Consider the following 25,229-nt stretch of genomic DNA (forward strand, 5'->3'; position numbering starts at 1 on the left):
GCCTGACCTATGGTGGTAGCAATGGAGATAAGTGAACTAATATGAGGAACAAAATTTATGGTGTAAAATCAATAGCTCTGGGTGGACTGGATGATGGGGTAAGGAGTGGAAGTGACTTTTAGATTTCTGGCTAGAGAGACTGTTGATGCCATTCATGGAGACAGAAAACATTCTGGAAGAGCTCACAAGTCAGGTTTTGAACATAAGGTTAAAATGGCTCTTTGACATATTAAAAAGGGTACTGAATCGGCAATCAGGTATTACAAGTCTGGAGCTAAAAGAGTTTTTCAGCTTTAAATACCTGCCCCCCACACCTCTCCTCCAGAATTCTATGTGGCAGGCATTTCTTTTCCTAATCTACAGATAAAAAAGCAGCCAAAGTAAATTCAGTAGCTTTAGCAAGAATATCCAGTAGAGATGGAGCTGGGATTCAAAGCCAAAATGGCTGGCCCTTAAGGTTCATGTCTTTTCATTCCTATCGAACTGAACTTATCACTTTCTACATCATACCTTAATTTCCTTATTAGACCCTTAGCTCCTTGAAGTCAAGATCCATTATCTAATTAATCTTTTGATTTTACAGTACCCAGCTGAAGTGTCTGCATTTTGTATGATGTCCAGTAAATATTATTTATCAATCAAATCAATGTTGGTTTATTTTCAAAAAAATGAAATAAAAATGAAGTTGCCTCCAAAAGGTAGAGTACCCCTAAACACTTCAGGTCATCTGGTACATAGCTAGGAAAACTAAAAGACTAACTCAAGAGTTCTTGAGTAATTTTCTCTTCACTCCCCGCCCCACCAATATAGCTTCTTCTATTAAATAACAGGGCCACAGTTAAGATTGGTATTTTTCTCCCACAACAATTAGAATTAGAAGAATACTGAAGAAACTCTAGTTTAGCAATTTTTATAATGGCTTATCTGAAAGTTGGGAAAAGTGCTTGAGTCCTGAGTATCCTGAAGGTCAATTCTCCTATCTACCGTTCACAATAGAAGTATACCTTAAAAAAATATAACTTATAGAAAAAGTATTACCATTTATTTATTTATTTATTTGCGGCACGCGGGCCTCTCCCGTTGCGGAGCACAGGCTCCGGACGCGCAGGCTCAGCGGCCATGGCTCACGGGCCCAGCTGCTCCACGGCATGTGGGATCTTCCCGGACCGGGGCACGAACCCGTGTCCCCTGCATCGGCAGGCAGACTCTCAACCACTTCGCCACCAGAGAAGCCCTAATTTCCATTTTAAATGACCTTACTTAGTTCCTACTGTCCTCATGTATTGCATAAAAGGAGATGTAACTTTCATGGCTAATAATTTCAGATCACTAATTCTATTTTAAAAGCCCTCAGACTGACTCTGAAGTCATGGCTAAGTTTTGTTTGCTCAATGCTTAGCCTAATAAAAGCCAATTAATCAACTATGAAAAATTATCTTGTCAACAAAATTTTCCCTACTAAAGTCAGACCACAACCAAAGCCAATTATTAATACATGGCTCTGCTTGACCTATACTTTAATAAAATGCAAGGAAAAGAAAACTTCACTAAATCATCAGGCTAAAATATGTACTGTGAAAGTAATAAGTTTATTGACATAAATGTAACAGAACTAATTAATTTCAATAAAAACTCCTTTTGTCCTCTTCAGTCAGTCTCTCCCTCTAATCTCTTCTACTCCATGTGATTTCTGTTTTTCAATCTGGCAACTAAAAAAGAAAATCAGAGGCTTAGTGAATGGACCAATATCAGAAAATGCACAAGTCTAATCAGTCATTTGTACTAATGTAGTTTTATAGATCAATTTTCTAGTATTAGAACTAGAAAAGATTATTCTGGAACTCTAAATTTAAAATATTTTCAAATTGTGAAACAGTTTTATTATGTCTTTTAACCCTAATATTTATTAGGGTCTCCATCTTAAGAAAAAAAAAAGTTCCCCCTCCCATCCCTAGATCAACCATAGTTAATGAACAAGAGCTCATACTCGTCCAGGCAGGACAAAGAGTTCTACAGTAAAGATGCGGAATGTGCTTATATTGCACTGACTGCGTGATTTAGGACCACTTGTTTAGAGGAAAAGCAGTTGTATGAGGAAAAACACCTTTGAAGCACTGCAGCAGAGAATGAACTCTTCTTAGCAATAAGGCAGCAAAAACTGGTGAGAGGATTTGTGGAACAAACTATGTATATGTTTTTGCCTTGTGGTAGAAGCAAAGACAAACATTTAGTCATACAAACTTGTCCTTTCCCCTTTCAAAGTGGCACTGTTTAGAAGGTCAAATGAACACAAAAAAAGCATAAGTAGTTAATACTATCTGAATTACTTGTTTCAAATGTCCATAGTTGCCCTTAATTTCCAATTATCTCCTCCTTTCAAAATCAAGAGCAGAATGTTCATTCATTAAGCATTTATCTAATACTTGTTATGTACCAGGAAACATGCTTGATTGCCAGGAAGGGATACTTTCTTTAGGCCCTGGAGAATAAAGAGAAAGTAATTCTGCCCTCCAACAAAGAAAACAGACTATTAAAATCTCTGATCAGTGCTTGAAAGAATTAAGTCAGGGTGCTCTGCAGGAACTGAAGGGAACTTAAGTCACCCACCAACCCATTATCATCCATTCAATAAATATTTATGGAGTACTTCCATGTTTGGGGAAAGGCAGTTAGGGAAGAAATAACATCTACGCTCAGTTTTGAAGGGTGCACAGGAATTATTCAGACGAGAAACACCAATACAACAAATTGTAAAGCACAATTCTTTAAGTTAGGAATTTGAAAGACCTATAACTTTGTATCCCCAAATGACCAAAAGCTGGCACACCCTGTTATCCTCTATAAGAAGCACATCAGACCAACGATCTTTTAATATCTACGGTGGAAAACACTAGTGCATTCTACTCAACTGTTACTATATGTGGCCCTCTCCCCCGAAACAATGATTAATTCACAACCACTGCACTTTAGATCTCATTCTCTTCCTTTCTCCACTCCTCTAACAAATCAGTTCTACTGCAGAGGTCACAAAGCAAAATGCCTAGAAAGGACAAGTAGCTAGAGTTTGTAGACAATCCCTGAAAGTGTGACTGCTTCTCAGTTTTCAAAGTTAAGATTTCTGCAGGTAACTTTCCTGTCTTCAGTAATGGCAGGCTAGGTTATTTAGGTCAACTCTCCTAGTGAGAACCAAAGAGAATGGATTAAACACACACACACACACACACACACACACACACACACACACACACACACACACACACACACACACACACACACACACACACACACACACACACACACACACACACACACACACACACACACACACACACACACACACCCATCTCTCTCTTACATTCTTAAGTAAGACCGACAAGCATATAGCCAAAAGTGAAGAGAAAATGAAAGCCCAGAGAAGTAAGCAAGCAAGGAAGCCCAAAGCGTCTTTGTTGATCCCTGAAAATTAGAATTTTGTTCTGACAGAAACCAAAGCCCAGGGCTCTCACAAGGTGAGGAGTCCCTCCTCATAATAAATAAATTGAAGGTAAGAAAGAAGAGAGGGAGGGAGGATAAAGACGAGGCCCTCATCGTAATAAGCTGAGACTTGAGAGTTACAATCTTAGGGTGGGAGTGAAAAGGGAGTAGAAGATCCAGGGAAGAATTATAGCCCTATAGAGGGAATGTCTGATCTGAAGCTTGTTTTAAGGTGGTCCCTGGACCAGTAATGTCCACAGATACCTGACATGAACAAGCTTGCTGTGGGCTTCAAATGAATCCTACAAATAATTTTTCATATACAATATCCAACTTGTAATCAAAGACAACTAAGTGTTGAAGACTCCAATAGTTAGACTGGCAGAAAAAGAACAGACAACAGAAAAAAACCCACAGAGACTTAACAACTATGTTGACTATGCTTACAGAAATAAGTTTCAGAATATCTGCAGGGAACAAGATACTTAAAAAGTAACAGCAGATTTCAAAACATGGAAGAACAAAACAGAACTTTCAGAAATAAGTAACTGAAATGGACTGATTTAACAGTAGATTCAGGGAACTCTCTGGTGGTCCAGCGGTTAGGACTCCATGCTCTTGATGTGGAGGGCGCTGGTTCAAACCCTGGTCAGGGAACTAAGATCCCACAAGCTGTGTGGTGGGGCCAAAAAAAAAAAAAAAAAAAGTAGATTCAAAAGGACGAAGAGAAAACTAAGGAACTGGAAAACAGGCTAGAAATTATCCACAGTGTAGCAGAAAGGTCAAAACTATGAAAAAATAAGAGAAGAATAATACTGTGAAGTGGTCTGATATACTTTTAATTGGAACTAGAAGAAAAGGAGAAAATGGGACAGGGCAGAGGCAATAGTTGAAGAGGTTAAGTTGAGAAAGTCCCAGAAGCAATTAGACACAATCACATTCCAGAAGCCAACAAATACCAAACAAGATCAATAAAAAGAAATCACAACTAATCATGCAATAAAACAGAAGAAAAACTGAAGATAAAGAGAAATTTGAAAAGCAAGCAGAGAAGACAGACTGCATTCAAAGAAGCAACATTAGAACAGTTTTCTCCAAAAGCAACAATGAAGCCAAGACAGTTTAATACCTATAGTGTGCTGAGGGAAAAACCCGCCACATTAAAATTCTACATCCACGGGCTTCCCTGGTGGCGCAGTGGTTGAGAGTCCGCCTGCCGATTCAGGCGACGCGGGTTCGTGCCCCGGTCCGGGAGGATCCCACATGCCATGCAGCGGCTGGGCCCGTGAGCCATGGCCGCTGAGCCTGCGCGTCCGGAGCCTGTACTTCGCAATGGGAGAGGCCACAACAGCGAGAGGCCTGCGTACCGCAAAAAAAAAAAAAAAAAAAAAAAAAAAAAAATTCTACATCCAGTAAATATCTCTAAAGAAAGAAAATAAGGAACAATAACCCCATTTGGAAGGTTTGACTTGAAAGAGAAAATGAAGAGCAAAATTTATGGAAAAGTTCAAAAAAACATCTTTGATAAGTTATGGCTCCAAGTTACAATATTTACGATGGTATCTTACTGATAGAACAAAAATACCATGTATTTCCAAACTAGAAAGATTGGCGGTGGGGGGGAATGGAATAAGAAGAATCCAAAAAAAGGTAAGAAAAAAGAAGAAAAAACCCAGAACACAAGAAACAGAGAAAAAGTTACACAAATATGACTAATTATATTAAATATAAATGAAATAAATCATTCTGGTAAAAGACAAAAGACTGTCAGACTGGATTAAAAAAGAAATCCAAATGAACCAGAATAACCAAACCAGTCTTGAAAAAGAAAAATAAAGCTAAAGGAATCATATGATCTAATTTTAAGTTATTTATTGCAAAGCTTACAGTTTTTAAAACTGTGTCATTAGCAAAGGGATAAAACATAAATCAATAGAGCAGAATGAGGTATAGAAATAGACCCACACAAATATGGCCAAATGATTTTTGACAAAGGTGGAAAAGCAGTTCAAAGAAGAAAGGATAATCTTTTCTGTAAATAGTCTTGGGAAACTTGGACATCCATATACAAAATCACGACCTTCAATCTAAACCTCACACCTTATTAAAAAAACAACTCATAATGGATTGTGGATCTAAATGTAAAATGATCAAACCTTTATAAGAAAATCTTGTGATTTGAGATTAGGCAGAGTTCTTTACATGACACCAAAAGCACAATCCATAAAAGTAAAACCTGAAAAATTGGACCTCATCAACACTAAAACATTTCTGCTCTGTAAAGGACACTGTGAACAGAATGAAAAAAATGCCACAGATAGAATATATTTGCAAATCACATACCTGATAAAGGACTTGCATGTATGAAATACAAAGAACTCAACAATAAGAAAACACTCCAATTAAAAAACAAGCAAAAGGGGGCTTCCCTGGTGGCGCAGTGGTTGAGAGTCCGCCTGCCGATGCAGGGGACACGGGTTCATGCCCCGGTCCGGGAGGATCCCACATGCCGCGGAGCGGCTACGCCCGTGAGCCATGACCGCTGAGCCTGTGCTCCGCAACGGGAGAAGCCACAACAGTGAGAGGCCCACGTACCGCCAAACAAACAAACAAACAAACAAACAACCAGCAAAAGATCTGAACAGACACTTCACAAAAGATCAAATTAAAATGAGATCCACTACAGGGTTATTAAAGTGGCTTAAAAAAAATTGATGACACCAAAAGCTGGTGAGGATGTAACAGAAACTAATTCGGAGCAACAGAAACTAATTCATTCTTGATGAAAACGCAACATGGTATGGCAATCTTGGAAAAATTTGTCCACTGATTATAAAGCTAAATAAACACCATGTAACTCAGCATTCCCACTCCTAGGGATTTACTCAAGTGAACTGAAAATCTATGTTCACACAAAAACCTGTATGCAAATGTTGACAGCAGCTTTATTCATAATCGCAAAAAAACGGAAACAACCAAGATGTCCAACAGGTGAATGGATAAATAAATGGTGGTATAATCATACAATGGGAAACAAACTATTGATTTGTACAACATGGATGAATCTTAAATATATTTTTTTAAGGAGCCAGATCCAAAAAGCTAGATATTGTGTGTTTCCATTTATATGACATACTGAAAAAGGCAGAACTATGAAGACAGAACATGAGTGATTGACACATGGAAATACAACTGTTCTGTTTAATACTGCAAGGTGGATTTATTACTCTAAGTATTGTTAGAACCCATAGAACTGTGCACCACGAACAGCAGACATTTCTGGATGCAAATTCCTAGCTCTGTCCACTAAGAGCACCTAGAAGTAGTGTCAGTGAGTAGCAACAAGAATAACTAGTGTCCAAACATTGGTTTCTCAATACCTTTATCCAATAAAAGGAAGGAGGGCTCTTTAGAGAAATGGCTGATTCTAGGATCGAGGCAGGGAAAATATAAGATAGCCTGGCAAATCTTGTAGTCAAAGGGACATGGGAGCCAACCTGAAAGAGTTCCAAGTGCAAAAGCTTGAACAATTTGAATAAAATATAATGACAGTATTAGATAGTAACCCCAAAGAATAAAATAAACATCCATGAGTCCACACTATATAAATAAATGATTTAATAAATTAAAAAAATCTTCCTTACACAAGAATTCAACTTACACATGTAGAAAGAAAAAAAGAAATAGAAAATTACCATTAGATCAGCACAGTAATTGCCACAGGCAAGATCCACTGACTGATGCTAAAATTGGTCAGTAAAATTTTTAAGAGAACAGGATATTTGCATAGCCTCTAAGTATCTCCTCCAGGATACTCACTAACTACTATGATGGTTTTAACATATGTCCACAAATTATTTGGTATGCCTCCCTCGAGGAGGTGGAGCTTAATGTTCCTTCTCTTGAAGGTGGGTTGGACTTAGAAAAGCCCTTCCAATGAATAAGTATGGAAAGGGAGAAATAGCAACTCTACAGTGCAGAAACCTGGTAGACACTAGCTAAACATCACTAAAGATAGGTTATGTTAATATCATATACCCTAAATACGTAATGAGAAGAGCACATCACCTCTGTGGCATTCTCAAAAAGCCATAACCATAATCTAATCATGATTAGAGATTAGAAAAAGATTAGAACCTAAATTGAAGGACATTCTACAAATCTCACCAGTCTTCTCCAAAACTGTCAAAGTTTTGAAAATCAAGGAAAGACTGAGAAACTGTCACAGACTAGAGGAGACAAAACAACTAAATGTAATTTGGTATCTTGGACTGGATCCTGGAACAGAAAAAGGACATAACTAGTAAAATCCAAATAAAGTCCACAGTTTAGTTAATAGTACTGTATCAGTGTTAATTTCTAAGTTTTAATAAAGTGTCATGGTTATGTGATACGTTAACATTAGGGGAAGCTGGGTGAAGGGTATATGAGGATTCTATCTTTGCAGCTCTTCTGTAAATCTGAAATTATTTCAAATTAAAAGTTAAATGTGAACAATACTAGGTACTAGAGAGATCTTACATTGCTAGTAGGAATGCAAAATAGTATAACAAAGCCCTTCTGGAAACAGTTTGGCAATTTCTTAGGAAGTTAAAGATTTTCACGTAACCCAGAAGCCCCACTCACTATGTTCATAAAAGCCTATACATGTAGATTTACAGCAGCTTTGTTCATAATCACCAAAGAATCTTAAATGGATAAGCAAACTGTGGTCCATCCATACAATGGAATTCTACTCAACAATGAAAAGGAACTAACCACTGATACACACAGCTCTGATGAATCTCAAAAGCAATACTGAGTGAAAGAACCCAGTTTCAAAATATTATATATTGCTTGATTCCATTTATATAACATTTGTGAAAAGATAAAACTATAGTAACTGAGAACAGAACAGAATAGAACAAAATTTGCCAGAGAATAGGGGTGGGAGGCTGGTTAATATGAGGGAGGTGATAATAACTTTTCTGTCCCCTTGTTGTGATGGTGGTTACTTGACTCTCTGTGTGTCAAAATTTATAGAACTGTACACACAAAAAGGAATCAATTTTACTGTATACCGATTTAAAAAGTAAAATTAAAAAAAGGGGAAAATCCTATCATATGCTGTATCCTAAAACATAGGATAACATGAAGAACATATCTGAAATACTTAGAGGAAAAAGACTTAGGAAAACTGATACAAGAGGAAATGAAAATCCTGAATATTTAGCCATTTCCATTTCAATCAGTATTGTAACTGGCTATCAGTTTTCAACCTCCATTCTATCCTAATGTCTTCCTACTGCACAGCTTAGTATTTCCATAACACTTTGTAAAAAGTTTAAAACTTTTAAAAATGTTAAGCAAATGAGTACTGAACATGCTCCCTCCGCCTTTTCTGTGCCATTATACTTTATGCCCTCCACAATACAGCTTGCTAGGGGAAATCCTACTCACCCTTCAAGAATCAGCAACTTTTACGTCCACAATGAAGCCTTCCACAACTCTCCAAAATGAACCAAAATACTTCCTCTATGGTGCCAAAGCACCCCTATATAATCATTACATTATCACATGTGTTTTGTTTACATACTTCTCACTCATTAAACTATCAATTCAAGGACCTGAACCATGGTTTATTTCTCTTGGTATATACCCTGTGTTTATCACAGAGCCTAAGCATGTTGATATATTCCATAAATGTTTGATGAACTTATATTAAGACAGTAATAGACAATATTTTGGGAAAAATCAAATTTCCTTGCATACGGACCTGCTCCTGTTCAGAACTGAGAAAAGCAGTTTGGCTGTACAGGTATAATGGATATTTGATGTGCAGCCAATTTTAAAGATGCTCTTTGGTCTTGCATGTAAATTTTATCACATAACAGTCATACTATCACTTCCCAATGAGATGTGAAGCCAGTCAGTATGTGTGAGAGATGTTTCTTTGGAACCACAAGTTTTATGAGGCCATGCATTTTACCCAGGTGATGAACACAGTGCCGTACAATCCTTGATAGAGCTACAGAAACAGTTCAGTACTCTATAACTGAAAAATGTGAACCTTGCATTTAAAAGAACAGGAACACTGGAGCCACTAGGACCAAATATGACCTTGGATCTGTCATTTAACCTATCTGATTACAGTGAGGAAACTGCAGAATATAAGGTGTAATATCCTCTCCCTCTCCCTCCTTTACTATCATGGAGATAGGTTACCCAGGAGATACTCCCTGCAGGTGATCAATAAACAATAATTAATAGGGTGGGTTGTCCTAGACTTGCCAACAACAAATAGGCTGGAACAGAGGGCAGCAAACATTTTCCAGCTTCCAATTCTAAAGAAATGTGAACGCCTATGCCTATACTACTCCTTGGGATTTATATTTATCACTTTTAAACCTAACAAGTCTAAGACCTAGGTAATACCTTTCCCATTTTACATAAGGTGAATCTGAGCAATTTTTACAGTGTCACAATGAGGTGGTGATTTTAAAATATTCTGTCTAGATTCACAGCCTATTCGTTCTGCTTTATAGCAAACATATATGTCCTATTTGGCTCACACAGTATTTTTTCTTCCAATTTTTAAAACAGATAAAATTCACACAACATCACATCCATCATTTTAAAGTGTACAATTCAGTGGTTTTTAGTATGTTTGTAGCATGCAACCATCACTACCATATGATTCCAGAACATTACCTTCACCTCCAAAGAAGATGAATATCCCATAGCAGTCACTCCTAATACCCCCTCACCTCTTAAGAACCACTAATCTGCTTTCTGTCTCTATAGATTTGCCTATCCTGGACACTTCATAAAAACAGAATCACACAATATGTATCCTTGTGTATCTGGCTTCTTTCATTTAGCATGTTTTCAAGGTTCATCCATGACGTAGCTTTACAGTAGTTCATTCCTTTTTATGGTTGAATCCACTGTAAGGATATACCACATTTTGTTCATCCATTCATCAGTTGATGGACATTTGTTTCCACTTTATGGCCATTATGAATAATGCTGCTATGAACATTCTTGTGCAAGTTTTCCACAGTGTTTTTAAAAAGTGAATCAGATATTAAGTTCAATTATTTGTTAAAGATTTTCATAATAAATATTTCTAAGTGTGACTTGGTTGCCAACATTAAAAAACAAATCAACCTTCAGTTTCTCTTAAGAAGGAAGGAGAAAGATCTGTCTTTCTGGTAACAATGATTCTGCATTCCTGCACTGACAAAATCACTTGGATCTGCTAACGGTGATTATCCAACAATGGGCTCTAAAACCAACCTTCTGGAAGATGCCACAGGTAAACCTGGACAACTCTATACATTTATCTTACTGGCTCGACTCCTGCAGGTATTTCAGTTAGCAATCCCTGCTCTATACTAAATATATAAATTTATAAATATATAAGTAAATTAAAAGTGATATATTTTAAAAAGGTAACTGGGGAAAAATATGGGCAAAGAAGACATTCAGCATTATCAGATGCGACAGCAAAAGCCGGTTTAAGCTCTCAACTTAACACCATTTGCTCCTTGATTTAGTTTTCATTACTAGTCCAGTTAGAACTTAACAAAAAACACCTTGGAGTACTTTGCAGTATGTTTTTTGCCAATTAAGAAATACAGACCTAACCACAGATTTACAGAAAATTTCTAATGACCAAGACCCCTCCTCTGTACTCCAACAGCACACTTTGCTTACCTTTTCCATCTAGCAGTGTCACTGTACTGTTTACACATCTGTTGCCCTAGCTAAACAAAGCTCCAAAAGTAGAGAATAGTGCCTTTGTATCCTGAGGAATCGACCACAGAAGCTGACATAGAATACCGTTCAGAAATATTTGTTGAAAGAATACTGTGACACCTGAGGAACAAAAACAAAGTAGGAGGTATAACTCTCCCAGACCTCAGACAATACTACAAAGCTACAGTAATCAAAACAGTGTCCTATCGGTATAAAAACAGACACACAGATCAGTGGAAGAGAACAGAGAGCCCAGAAATAAATCCACAGACCTACAGTCAATTAATCTTTGACAAAGGAGGCAAGAATATAAAATGGGAAAAAGACAGTCTCTTCAGCAAGTGGTGCTGGGAAAGTTGGACAGCTGCAATGTAAACCACTGAAGTTAGAACACACCCTCACACCATACACAAAAATAAACTCAAAATGGCTTAAAGACTAAGACATGACACCATAAAACTCCTAGAAGAGAGCATGGGCAAAACCCTCTGACATAAGTCATACCAATGTTTTCTTAGGTCAGTCTCCTAAGGCAACAGAAATAAAAACAAAAATAAACAAATGGGATCTAATCAAACTTACAAGCTTTTACACAGCAAAGGAAACCATAAACAAACAAACAAACAACAGCAATGAAAAGACACCTTACAGTCTAGGAGAAAATATCTGCAAATGATGCAACTGACAAGGGCTTAATTTCTAAAATATACAAACAGCTCATATAACTCAATAACAAAAAACAACCGAAAAATGGGCAGAAGACCTTAACAGACATTTCTCCAAAGACGACATACAGATGGCCAGGAGGCACATGAAAAGATGCTCAAAATCACTATTAGAGAAATGTAAATCAAAACTACAACGAGGTACCATCTCACATCAGTCAGAATGGCCATCGTTAAAAAGTCTACAAATAACAAATGCTAGAGAGGGTGTGGAGAAAAGGGAACCCTCCTACACTGTTGGTAGGAATGTAAGGTGGTACACCCACTATGGAGAACAGTATGAAGGTTCCTCAGAAAACTAAAAATAGAATGATCTAGCAGTCCCACTCCTGGGCATATACCGAGACAAAATTATAATTCAAAAAGATACATGCATCCCTATGTTCACAGCAGCACGATTCACAATAGCCAAAACATGGAAACAACCTAAATGTCCATTGACAGATGAATGAATAAAGAAGATGTGGTACATATATACAATGAAATACTACTCAGCCATAAAAAAATGACAAAATAATGCCATTTGCAGCAACATGGATGCAACTAGAGTGCAGTTATCATAGTAAGTGCAGTAAGTCAGAGAGAGGAAAGACAAATACCATATGTTATCACTTATATGTGGCATCTAAAATATGGTGCAAATGAACCTACCTACAAAACAGAAACAGACTCACAGACATAGAGATCAGACTTGTGGTTGCCAGGGGGGAGAGGGAGAGGAATGGACTGGGAATTTGGGGTTGGTAGACACAACCTATTCACTTAGAATGGATAAACAACAAGGTCCTACTGTATAGCACAGGCAACTATATCCAATCTCCTGGGATAAACCATAATGGAAAAGAATATCTGAAAAATAATGTATGTATGTGTATAACTGAGTCACTTTGCTGTACAGCAGAGATTGGCACAGCGTTGTAAATCAACTACACTTTTTTTAAATTAAATTAAATTAAATTAAATTAAATTAATTTTTAAATTAAAAAAAAGAATACTGTGACAAATAAGTCATGCAAGTGTTACTGTATTAAAAATAATAAAAAGGGGAAACTGTTATTTGGACCATACAAATTATTTCAAAATGGAGTTTATCAATGGGATCAGAGGTCCATTAACTCCCTAAAGTATATACAAAGTAGCGTTGTGCAGGTACATTTTTTTGAAGAAAAGATCAGAGCTTTCATTACAGGCTCAGAGAAATCTGTAAACCCCAGGAAAATTAAGAATTGCTGAATTAGACAAAAGGAAAGGTACATTTTTCACACTGCAAAATATCAATTTTAAAAGGTTAACTTGATGGGAATTCCTTGGCGGTCCAGTGGTTAGGACTCCGTGCTTCCACTGCAGGGGGCACGGGTTCGATCCCTGGTCAGGGAACTAAGATCACTCAAGGCAAGCAGCAAAAAAAAAAAAAAGGTTAACTCACTAATTTACATAAATACTAAACAATTAAATTTCTCGAGTTACGCATATCCCATTTTTTCCTGAAGGAAGAGAGGAAGACAATGTATCTTAGGCTTCAGTTTATATTCCAGCATGAGACCCATGCTTGATGAATGATTAACAAAATGTCAGCTTCAGAAAAGATACAGTGGCATTCAGAGTCAGGTGAGGACACCAGTTTCACACAAGGGAACTTCAGTTTTGCCTTCCATTACTGCTTAAAAAAATAAGAAATTGAATTTCTTTACAAGTGTCCAAACTTTAATCGTTTAGTCTTACACTTTAAAGTATATCCCGAGGGCTTCTCTGGTGGTGCAGTGGTTAAGAGTCCGCCTGCCAATGCAGGGGACATGGGTTCGAGCCCTGGTCCGGGAAGATCCCACATGCCGCGGAGCAACCAAGCCCGTGAGCCACAACTACTGAGCCTGCGCTCTAGAGCCTGCGAGCCACAACAACTGAAGCCCACGTGCTGCAACTGCTGAAGCCCGTGTGCCTAGAGCCCGTGCTCCACAACAAGAGAAGCCACCACAGTGAGAAGCCTGTGCACCGCAACAAAGAGTAGCCCCCGCTCGCCGCAACTAGGGAAAGCCCACGCACAGCAGTGAAGACCCAACACAGTCAAAAATAAATAAACTTATTAAAATAAATAAATAAATAAATAAATAAAGTATATCCCCTGAAATATACATGGAAAGAGAACTGCTTGAGGGTCAGAGACTTTAAAATGGTTTTTTCTAAACGTAAAGCCAAGACTACTTTAAGATTGGAATCCCCTAGAGTCTTAAAACTGTTAAGATACTCAATTACTGAACTTTCTGAATTAGGGCTTACAGCTTTTAAAAAGTCAAAACACAAAGAGAAAATATTTATATGGCAGACTTGGATAAAGGATCAAGACCTTTGGACCTAAGATCATTGGCTTGGAGGCCCTGTACCCTGCACAAATGGCCAGAAGGCTGAGGGGACCAGAATCTCAGCATTTCTGTAACTCTCCCTGATATAGTCCATTGGCTGGAAAATTCTGATTTAATTAACCTAAAGAGATCGTAAGCTCAACAGTCAAAATCCATGCAAGTAGGCTGAGAAAACTATTATTATTTCATAGCTCCCTTTTACTTCAAGAGATAAGCAATCACCTTTTGCAGTTTTCAAGTATAGTTCACTAATATACTACCATTCCTTCTGGGAGATCATCTATTTGGAGGTCATTGGCACAAGAAAACAAAAAACAACCTAAACCTCCTAACCCTATAGCTTGAAATAAATCAAAAGAAAATAGATTAGTGGGGAAAATGAATGTAAGATTAAATGAAGCTATCTTTTTCCCTCTACTTTATCAAACTAACGCCATATAAATAGTTTTTTTTTAATTGGGGAAAAATACACAGGCCAAAAAGGTTAACAATTAGCTCCTTGACAGTTCCCCATACCCAATCCAACCCTCAAATCCCAAGACTCCAAGTGCACATTGAATAAACAAGAAAACTACCTGTTCAAAGCCAACAGTATAAGTTTTTTCGGGCCCTGTTAAGGGTCTGAATTCAGAATATAAATATTCACAATAACACCCGATAACTTCATGAAGTTATCAAGTTACTGCTTGCATAACCCTGCAGGATTTTCAAGATGTTATAATCTTAATATATCACTGGGCCTTATTTTTATTCCCATCTGCAAAACTTACAGGCTTCTTGCTTTAAAGAGAATACACTCAAGCATTTCCATAAAACAAACCAGCAAGTACGTAATCACAAAAAAACATTAGCATTTGGGCCTTCTGTGTGAATTTCATTTCTCCACCTTTAAGCCAGAAAAGGAATCAAAGTGTCAGTGTTACATAAATAACGTAGCAACAGTGGGAGGTCTTCCAGTGAAGGGAAGAATTATAAGAAAACCTAAGCATGGTAAAGAATATGAAAAAAATTATATATAAATAAATATTATATTATATATATATATATATCTGAATCACTTTACTGTACACCTGAAACACTGTAAATCAACTACACTTCAATAAACACAAAAAACAAAAAAACCCAAGCAGCTTGATTTGAATTAAGTTATATCTCAAACACTTGACATTAGTTTGAAGTACAGTAGTCTCCAATAATACAAAATATAATAAACGATGGGCAAAGAAGCTATCATCTGTGTATCTTTTTACCAGGCAACACGAGCGAAATAAAGTCACAATCTGAAACTTTATTCCACTGGCCACAACCCTCTGGAAAAAAAAAGATTCATTTGCGACCTAGAGCAATCTAAAGTAGAATCCATCTATGTATGTAATAACTATCATTTGAATGCCTCTTATAAACCAGATATGGTATGAGATGTAGATTCTCTTTTTAGAAATAAACATAGATTCAGAGGTTAAATATCCTGCCAAAAGTCACAAGGATACTAAGTGGCAGAGGCCAGATTTGAACTCAAGTCAAATGTTAGGTTTCAAAGACTAAATAGGTTATTTTCACTAATTCAACACTATTTCCCCAATTCTGCACACTGATTCAACAACAGCTTACCTTTGTAACATGACAAGGAAATGGATTGCTTTAAATCTGGAGGCAAGGTGAGGGATATGAGTTTCAACAATCTGGAGTCTTCATTATTCTCCTATCTGAATGGGCTGGCCACCAGGTCACAGTGGTATACAAAATCACGTTTGAAAAGATGAAAGAACAACTCCCAAGGCAGATGGCTATTTGTATTCATTCTATAGAGTCATAAATACAGAGTACTGTAAAGTACTGATAAAGACAGGTTCCTGCTCTGCCTAAGCAGTATATGTATGATTTAAGAATACAGAGCAAAGAAAGCAAGTTAGTGGATTACCTGAGAGAGCAAGACATAGAGAACATGTTAATGCACGAAAAAGTTCTCCTCCAAACACACAATACAAAAGTTAATTCCCAAACTGTGATCAAAGAACCACTGGGAATAAGGCCTCTGATCCCAGGTTCACAAGTCTATAGGTGAGCAAAGCTTGAACTTCCCCCAAGTCTGCGATGGGAAGATTCACTTCTCTCTCTAGAAGCAAGAGAACCCTAGATTCACCAAGACTAGATAACCACTTTGGCAATGCACACTGAAGGTGAGTAACTGAGGCAATCTACACTGGGCATGAGTTACATACTGACCCACCCCTAAGCTGCAGCAATTCAGTACCTCACCCACCCAGCAGGCCACACCAGAAACAGAAGTACAGGTCAGGGCTTCCCTGGTGGTGCAGTGGTTGAGAATCTGCCTGCTAACGCAGGGGACACGGGTTCGAGCCCTGGTCTGGGAAGATCCCACATGCCGCGGAGCAACTGGGCCCGTGAGCCACAAGTACTGAGCCTGCGCGTCTGGAGCCTGTGCTCCGCAACAAGAGAGGCTGTCCGGGACAGTGAGAGGGCCGCGCACCGCGATGAAGAGTGGCCCCCACTTGCCACAACCAGAGAAAGCCCTCGCACAGAAACGAAGACCCAACACAGCAAAAATAAATAAATTAATAAACTCCTACCCCCAACATCTTGAAAAAAAAAAAAAAAAAGTACAGGTCAAAAGGCCTCACTGAAAAATAAGAACTCCTGGCAGCAAAAAATGAAAATAGAGTAAAGCGTAGCAGCACTGGCAATGAACACACTGTCTTCACTGATAGGGAAAGGAAAGGCACCTGGCATTTTATAAATTATCTCCTTTAATCCTCAGAGTTACCCTGAGATAACATTAGCTGGCACTTTAGCTATTAATCCTCACAAGAATATTCTGAGGTAAGTACTGACCCCCATTTTACAGATGAAGAAACAGAAGGCTAATAAATAAGTTGTGCCGGGCTTCCCTGGTGGCGCAGTGGCTGAGAGTCCGCCTGCCGATGCAGGGGACACGGGTTCGTGCCCCGGTCCGGGAAGATCCTGCATGCTGCGGCTGGGCCCGTGAGCCATGGCTGCTGAGCCTGCGCGTCCGGAGCCTGTGCTCCACAACAGGAGAGGCCACAACAGGGAGAGGCCAGCGTACCGCAAAAAAAAAAAAAAAAAAAAAAAAAAAAAAAAAAGTTGTGCCCAAGGTAGTTGTTATCCTAACTGCAGAGATGACAAAATCCAGGCTTAAGAGTAAGTTAAATAACCTTGGTTACTTAACCCAAACTTGGTCTATCTCACTCCAAAGCTGGAGCTCTTTCCAACTATCCTGCTGCCTCCTTCCCCCAGTCCTCCCAGTAATCTGTTAAAGAATTCCATTCAGAATGAGGAATTCTCAATCCACTGCCCACCAAATTTCTGCAGCTGTTTCAGAAACTATACCTAAGATACAAAGCCAAAGGCGTTTTCATAAGAAAACACTCCAGAAAGCTACTAAGTTATGGAATGATGCGTTATTACAAAATGTCACTGGACAAATTTACAATGTCTGGGATAATTTAGCCTCAGCACAGCACCTACCTGAAATGTAGCAAGAACTCAGGGCTTGTTGAAAAAGTAACATTGTTTAAAACTGGTTATAAATTCAATAAAGCCAAATGGCTAGTTTGTACTTTCTGATATGACATGATTAAATTTTTAGGAAAATAATTTACACATTCATTTTTAACAAGGTTGCTTTCTTAAAAATTATATAATATTAATGAGCTAGCTAAATTGAGAAATGCCCATTAGTGCATTAGTCATAACTTCAGAAAAATTTCAAGTGTTCACTTTCCCAAGCAGATTAAAATGTTTCAGCTAATAAAAACCTGTCAGAAAATCCACAAGACCAGAAAGTATGAAAAGAAAAAAGTGGCCAATATAAAGGCATTTAAGATGTGACACATAAAATTATAAAACATTATTCTAAGTGTACCCTGGTATTTAACCCTAAAACCCTCACTTCAGATGACACATATTTTCTATGCAAGAAAACACTATCATCATTAATGTAAAAAAAGCTTGCCCACGACAGTAACCATTACTAAGAACACTTCTTATGTCTAAGGCTGAAAGACACAGAATTTGTAGAAACCAGTGAAATCTCACTCCTAGTATAATACTGTTAATTCTTTCACCTTAAACTTTTAAAAAGACTCAGTCTTTGGGCCTCCCTGGTGGCGCAGTGGTTCAGAGTCCGCCTGCCGATGCAGGGGACACGGGTTTGTGCCCTGGTCCGGGAAGATCCCATATGCCGTGGAGTGGCTGGGCCCGTGAGCCATGGCCACTGAGCCTGTGCGTCAGGAGCCTGTGCTCCGCAACGGGAGAGGCCACAACAGTGAGAGGCCCGAGTACAGCAAAAAAAAAAAAAAAAAGACTCAGTCTTTGATTTCTATAATGTAAAGGAAAAAAAGTTTGGTCAACAAATTGGTCAGCTGCAATCTACCCTGGATCATACCAAATATTTAAGAAAAACTACCAGTTGTCTATAACCCAATGTAAATATTTGTTACAATGACAAATGACAGCAGTTCCTTTTCCTAATAATCCTAGAGGAATTTCTTCATTTGAAAAGCTAGCTGGCCTAGATTTCTCTCTAATAAGAAACAACTAAATGATATAGTACTCTTTCGAAATTATCCATCTTAGGAGTTCAAAGAAATTTAGGTGTATGAACACACTAACACCCTTGTGAAACAAACTTGGCCCAAGTCACCCAATGAATTGTGATAGACCAAGGATCAAATCCAGTTTCTCATTTTAAACCAAGTATCACAAGCATTACCTTAAAACACTAAGTCCTTACCTAATCCAATGCCAAATCATATCATTCTCAGTTTCTGAACTTGTATAAATTGTACTGTAATATTTATGTAAAAGCTGTCATACAGTTGTCAAAACAATTATCATAAATGTTATAACAGTGAACATCTTTTGGGCATTTAACTGTGTTAGGTACTATGCTAAATGTGTTACGTGCATTATCTCAACTAATCTTCACAATGACCCTCATGAGGAAACTGAGGCACAGAGAGATAAGCTACAGTAAAATCTAAAAAAAGGACAAGGCAGGGGTACACAGGGAATATAGTTTAAAAGCCATGAATCCCCATTGCCTGGACCAGGATTCTAGGCCAGCTGTAGGGCTGAGATACTTGGTTTAGTCACTTAACCTTCATGTGGCCCAATTTCTTTTACTCTAAACCTAAAAGTCAAACAGATAATCACAAAAGTCCTTCGTACCCTGAAATGCTCTAATTCTGTAATCATGCTTCTATTCAGGTAACTAACTCAAAGAGAAACTGCCTTATTTCCTCCATCCTCTGAAGTTCCCTTCACTCAAGTTGAGAGTCCACATTTTATGAATCTAATCAATAACATACAGATAAACAACAAAAAAGCCTTTCTTAAAAACTAGAACTCTATTCTGCAATTATGATCCCCAAAGTTTATTCTTTTTTTTTAAACTGTATTGGCTTCTTTAGAAATTGAAGTATAGTTGATTTACAATATTGTAATAGTTTCAGGTGTACAGCAAAGTGATTTAGTTATACACCCAAATCTTATTAACCTCAAATGACAATGACAGGGAGAAAAGACCTTACAACAACTTTGGGTTGGGGTGGGAGGTATGAAAGACCAGACAGACTACTGTATATAGTAGTGGTTATCCATTCATAAAAAATAATCACTCATTTCCATCTCTTCTAAAAAACAGGAATTAAGTCTATAAAGGGTTGTCAAATAAACTCAATGCCTTATTCAGCCGATAAAAATGAATGAAGGAATTATCCAAGACGTTTATTATAGGCATGGAAGAATTATCAATTTATAGAAATTCTACCAGAATGACCTAGAGCTCTAGAATCTACGCTTTACTGAGCTGGTCATTTAGCCCCTTCAAATTGCATCTAATGACAGTAACAGGATGCTTAAACATCTAGGGAAGAGGCCTAGGTTCCACTCAACACCATTATTCTGTGAAGTCTTCCAGAACCAAATCACTACAGAATAATCTTTGCTGCCTTTTTTCTCTAGAAAAGAATCCCCCAAAGATTCTTAAATAAAATCAGCAAAACCCCTCTAATTAGTTTTCTTTTTCTTAAAATTTTTAAATTTTCTAATTGGTTTTCTATTGTTGCTGTAACAAACTACCGCAAACATAAAACAACACAATTTATTATCTTACAGTTTCTATAGGCTAGAAGTGAGGTAGGCTTGGCTGGATCCTCTACTTATGGTCCTGCAAGGCCAAAAATCAAGGTGTCCATAGGGCTGTGTTCCTTTGTGGAAATTCCGGGGTAGAGAATCTGCTTTCAAGCTCATTCAGATTGTTGGCTGAATGTGGTTCCTTGCGGATGTACGGCTGAGATTCCCATTTCCTTGCCGGCTGTCAGCTGGGGCTGCCAGCACTCTTTCTTGTGCTTTCCACGTGGTCCCCTCCAGTAATGGCAGGGTGAGACCCTCTCCTGCTTCAAATCTAACTCCAGTTGGATAAAGTTCTCTGCTTTCATGTGCATAGACTGGACCTACCCAGAAAATCCAGGATAATATTCCTATCTTAGGATCCTTAAACCACAGTTACATCTGCAAAGTCCCTTTTGCCACAAAACAGTAACAAATTCAGATTCCAGAGGTTAGGGCACATATATCTTTGGGGGATCATTCTACCTAACACAGTCCACCCTATGGGCTCCAACGACTCATATCTCTCCCAAATGCAAATATATCCATTCTATCCTAAGGTCTCATTCCATTAAAGTCCAACTCAAAGTCCAAAAATCTCATCTAAAGCTCATCAATTCAAAACTCCCAAATCTCACCATCTAAATCAAATGTGGATGAAGCTCTGGTTGTAATACATTAAGTGCAACCCCTGGAGCACAATTCCTAGGGAAAAAAAAAAAAGTTATCTGTTCCCAACATACGACGGTGAGACCAGCATAAGGCAACTTATAGACATTCTAGTTCAAACAGGAAAAATATAAAAGAAAGTAGGGAAAATATAAGAAAAAGCAGATCCATCGGTCCAAAGCAGTTTCAAAATGTGGGCAAACTCCATTCCATTTCAAAGCCAGGGTAAACTCTTCTGCAGCCTTCGACTCCACCTCTTCCGGCTCTTGGTTCCACCCTCTGAGTCATTCTTCTTTTTTAATGAAAAGGAGCACATTCACATCTAAGTAGTTTTTTTTACCAGCCTGCTTCCTACCAGTATAACTGGGGGTGGGGGTTGGGGGGGGTGGGTTGAGAGCTCTCTTTAATTTACTACTTTGTGTTTTTCAATCCAAGCTGGCACTGTTTTTGCTAGTATAAACGCTCAAGAACCTAGCGGGCTTCACATGAATTTCACATGAGCTCACTGAGACTCACACCCCACAAATAAACCAGGCTGTACCTTCAATACTTTGCTTGGAAATCTCAGTTAAATATCCAAGTTCATCACTTATAAGTATTCTTTTCCACCTGACCACAGGTCACAATTCTAAGCTTATTTGCCACTATGTAACAAAGATCCTCTTTCCTCCAGTTTCCAATGCACACCTCACTTCCACCTCAGCCCTCACTACTTCTACTAATGATCTGTTCTAGGTCTTTTCTATTATGCTCCTCAAAAATTTGCTGGCCTCTTCTACTGCCGCTTTCACATTTTTAGGTAACAGTACCCCACTCCTGGTACCAAAATCTACACTAGTGTTCTATCGCTGCCATAACAAAACCACAAACGTAGTGGCTTTAAAACAATAGAAATTTATTGTCTCACAGTTTCTGTAGTTCAGAAGTTGGGTGGGCTTGGCTAGGTCTTCTGCTTAGGGTCTCACAAGGCCAAAATCAAGGTGTTATCCTTGCGGGAAACTGGGGAAGAATCCACTTTCAAGCTCATTCAGGTTGTTGGCCAAATTCAGTTCCTCGTGGTTGTAGGACTGAGGTCTCCATTTCCTTGCTGGCTGTCAGCCGGGGCTGGTCTTTGCTACTAGAGGCTCCCCGCATTCCTTCTCATGCTTTCCATGTGGCCCCCTCTAGCAACAGCAAATGGAGTCCCTCTCATGATTCGATTCTGATTTCCCCTTCTGCCCCATCTCTCTCGACTCCCAGCTGGAGAAAGTTCTCTGCTTTTAAGGGCTCATGTGATTAGATTGGGCCTACCCACTAAATCCAGGATGATCTTCCTATTTTAAGATATTTAACTACATCTGCAAAGTCCCTTTTACCAAGTAACATATTTACAGATTCTGGGAATTAGAGTTTGGACATCTTGGGGGTGGTGGTGGTGGTCATTCTGCCTACTACAAACCCAAATCCTATGTCAAGTTCTAAACTTAGTTACCAAAGAAAACTTCTCCTTTCTCCAAAAGAGTATGTGAAGTAAAGCTATATGTTCAGAGACAGAGACAATGGTAAAATCAAGGACTCTCACCCTGGAAGAGTGTGGCTAAGCAATAGAACCAAAAATACACTGTAAAAAAGAAGCTACTTGTTTCATCCCCAAACAGCTAGGCAATTAAACCATTAGGTAGAAAATAACCTATTGCTCCCCCTTAAATGTGTGCTCCTCTTCTCTACTGTATTCCATATAACAGGATATAACTAGGCATGTTTGGTTTTTGCATTTAAACAAAAGTTACCCCAGGGTGACCTAATTTTGTAATCAGCTGATAAACCAATCTAAGCAAACTTCAAATATTTTCATTCTTTCTTCAAGTCATACACCCACCCCCAATAGCAAATGAAAGGCAAGTATTTCAAAGTCACAGAAGGATACAACTACCCAGGTAAAACTGCTGGTGAACTTTTAAAAACGACACGAGGCAGAACTAGTATTGGTCCTGGTCTTTCAGCTCAAGGTCCACCAAGCCAGTTAAGCCAACTGACTTAACAACAAAAGAAAAACACCTCAACAACTGCAAATATAATTTTCTGAAGCCTTGCCTATTGTCAGATTATTGACCATAAACTTTACCTAGACTGAAGGAACCCCATATATACCAGCTAGTCCCTTTAATAAAAGTGACAGGTAAGGTCTATGGAGCACTTACTACCTACCGGGCACTGTGGTAAGCACTTGACACAAATTATCTTATTTGCTCCTCACCATAAACTTACCGTCTAGGAAATATTATCACCCCCATTTTACAGATAGGAAAACTGAGGTTTACAGAAGTTAGGTCACACAGCTAAATAACAGTGGCACTTATATTTGATAATCCAGATATTTACTGCCACTTCTTAGATGGAATGGGGTCTTCCAACTCCTAGAAAAATCTTCCCTTTCTAGCTTTCTTTTCATTTCCTCTCCTCACACCCACTTCTCAATAGAATTTAGCAGCTGAAAGGTAATCAGGTCTTCCTCAATTAATTTGCTACCTCCTTTCCAGAACTCTTTCCTTCCCACAATAGCAACAGCCAAGAAGCAACTTCTCCTGACCCTTCCTTCCCAAAAACAAACTACATAAGCTCCACCCATCACCTGCCAAGGTTAGAAATGTTCCAACGCTGCAAAAATATAAACCACCGAAAAACAAAAACAAAAGTCCTACTCTTCAAAGGTCACAAACTAACATGCACACTCTTAGCCCACCTTTCATTCTACATACCTCTCCTCTTCCATCCAGGCTCCCAACTAACCCTTAACTCCAACTCCACCCGTTCTGCCCCACTTCATGGTCCCTTCCCCTTTATCCTCAGCGACCTCGCCCCGGGTCCCCTTCACCTTGCACCCCAGGGTGCAGGTGGGAAGCCCAATTTCGCCTAGAGGGACCTTAGAAGGCCCCGACTACAGCTGCTCTGCTCCGCGGGAGGGTCCACCCCAGCCTACACTGCGGGCACCACTCCCCTAGGCACCCTCCCCCAGCATCCCCCCCCGGCGGCCCCACCCCTCCAGCTCGCTTCCCCCTCTGCCGACCTCCTCCTCCAACTTGCCCCCTAGTCCCCGCCCCAGCCCAGCCCTCTCCCCCGCAACAAGCTGGACTCTCGAGAGCCAGTTCCCACCCTCCTATCAGCCTCTGCCCCCAAGCCTCACTCCCCGCCCTGGGGGTTAGCCCAGGGCCTCCCCGATGGGCTGCAGGAGCCTCGGCTAGTGTGTGTGTGGTGGGGGGGCAGGGGAAGGCGAAGGGCCGCTCGGGAGTCTGCTGGAAGCGTTAGAGGCGGCCGCGCCCCGCTGCCCCATCCTGGGCCCACCCGCAGCCCCCAACGACCTCGCCTGATGGCTCCCACGGTACCTGTGGTGGAAGCTGCAGCGGCGGCGGCCGCTCTCCCCACTCTTCACACAGACAATATGGCGGCGGCGGAGCAGGAGACACACGGCTCGGCCGCCAGCCGCAGGGACCAGAGCGAGGCTGCAGCCGCCGCTGCCGGAAGCGGAAACCCCCCTCCGACCGGGAGGCGGGGCGGGACCGCTTCCGACTCCTCCCCCAGCGGAATCTCGCAGAGTGCGGTGCCATGCTGGGATGTGTCATTGTATCCCTAGGAGTTCAGTTCCGGACTGGGGCGCAAAATGGAACAAGTTCTCAACGTAAAGCATAATAAGGAGACTTGCAGTAATTAAGCGCATTTTATTTCAGTACCTGTACGAACTTACGAGAGAGAGAACACGAACCTCCCACTAAGTGTATAATTGGTTTGACCCAAGGTAAGATGGCGGTCCCTAGGTTTCCCGCACTTCACCCAGCTGGCGAGTTCTACCAGTCGGCAAGCCGGCCCGCCTTATTTGGAAAGAAGCATGCGCGACCTTCAGAGCTGGAGAGCGAAGCGTTTTGGGAGTTGAAGTCTGCTGCTCAGGCCCCTCGTCTAGGGTTGGGGTTCCAGCAGCACGTTTTTTTCTGCTCAGACTTCGAGTTCCGGAACAAGTGAACGAAAGTTGGACCCCGGGAGTGGTGTGGCGCAGCAGTCGAGGAAGTGACGGTACTAGCCCTCTAGAGACTGAGACCCAATTCATGCCTCTTACAGGAGCACTTTGCAGAGCTGCCCA

At 39.7% G+C, this 25,229-nt stretch overlaps 1 protein-coding gene across 1 annotated transcript in view; it reads right to left on the minus strand.

Annotated features, from left to right (window-relative positions):
* CSNK2A1 (casein kinase 2 alpha 1) overlaps nt 1-24,615 on the minus strand; it is a 55,101-nt gene extending 30,486 nt beyond the window's left edge. The window contains 2 exon segments of the mRNA XM_060122309.1: nt 4,604-4,833; nt 24,481-24,615. The gene's annotated coding sequence lies outside the window, so the exon portion shown is untranslated.
* Nucleotides 24,616-25,229: the final 614 nt, after the last annotated feature.

Source organism: Lagenorhynchus albirostris, chromosome 15, assembly GCF_949774975.1.
Source record: "Lagenorhynchus albirostris chromosome 15, mLagAlb1.1, whole genome shotgun sequence".
In the NCBI taxonomy this organism is placed as follows: Eukaryota; Metazoa; Chordata; class Mammalia; order Artiodactyla; family Delphinidae; genus Lagenorhynchus; species Lagenorhynchus albirostris.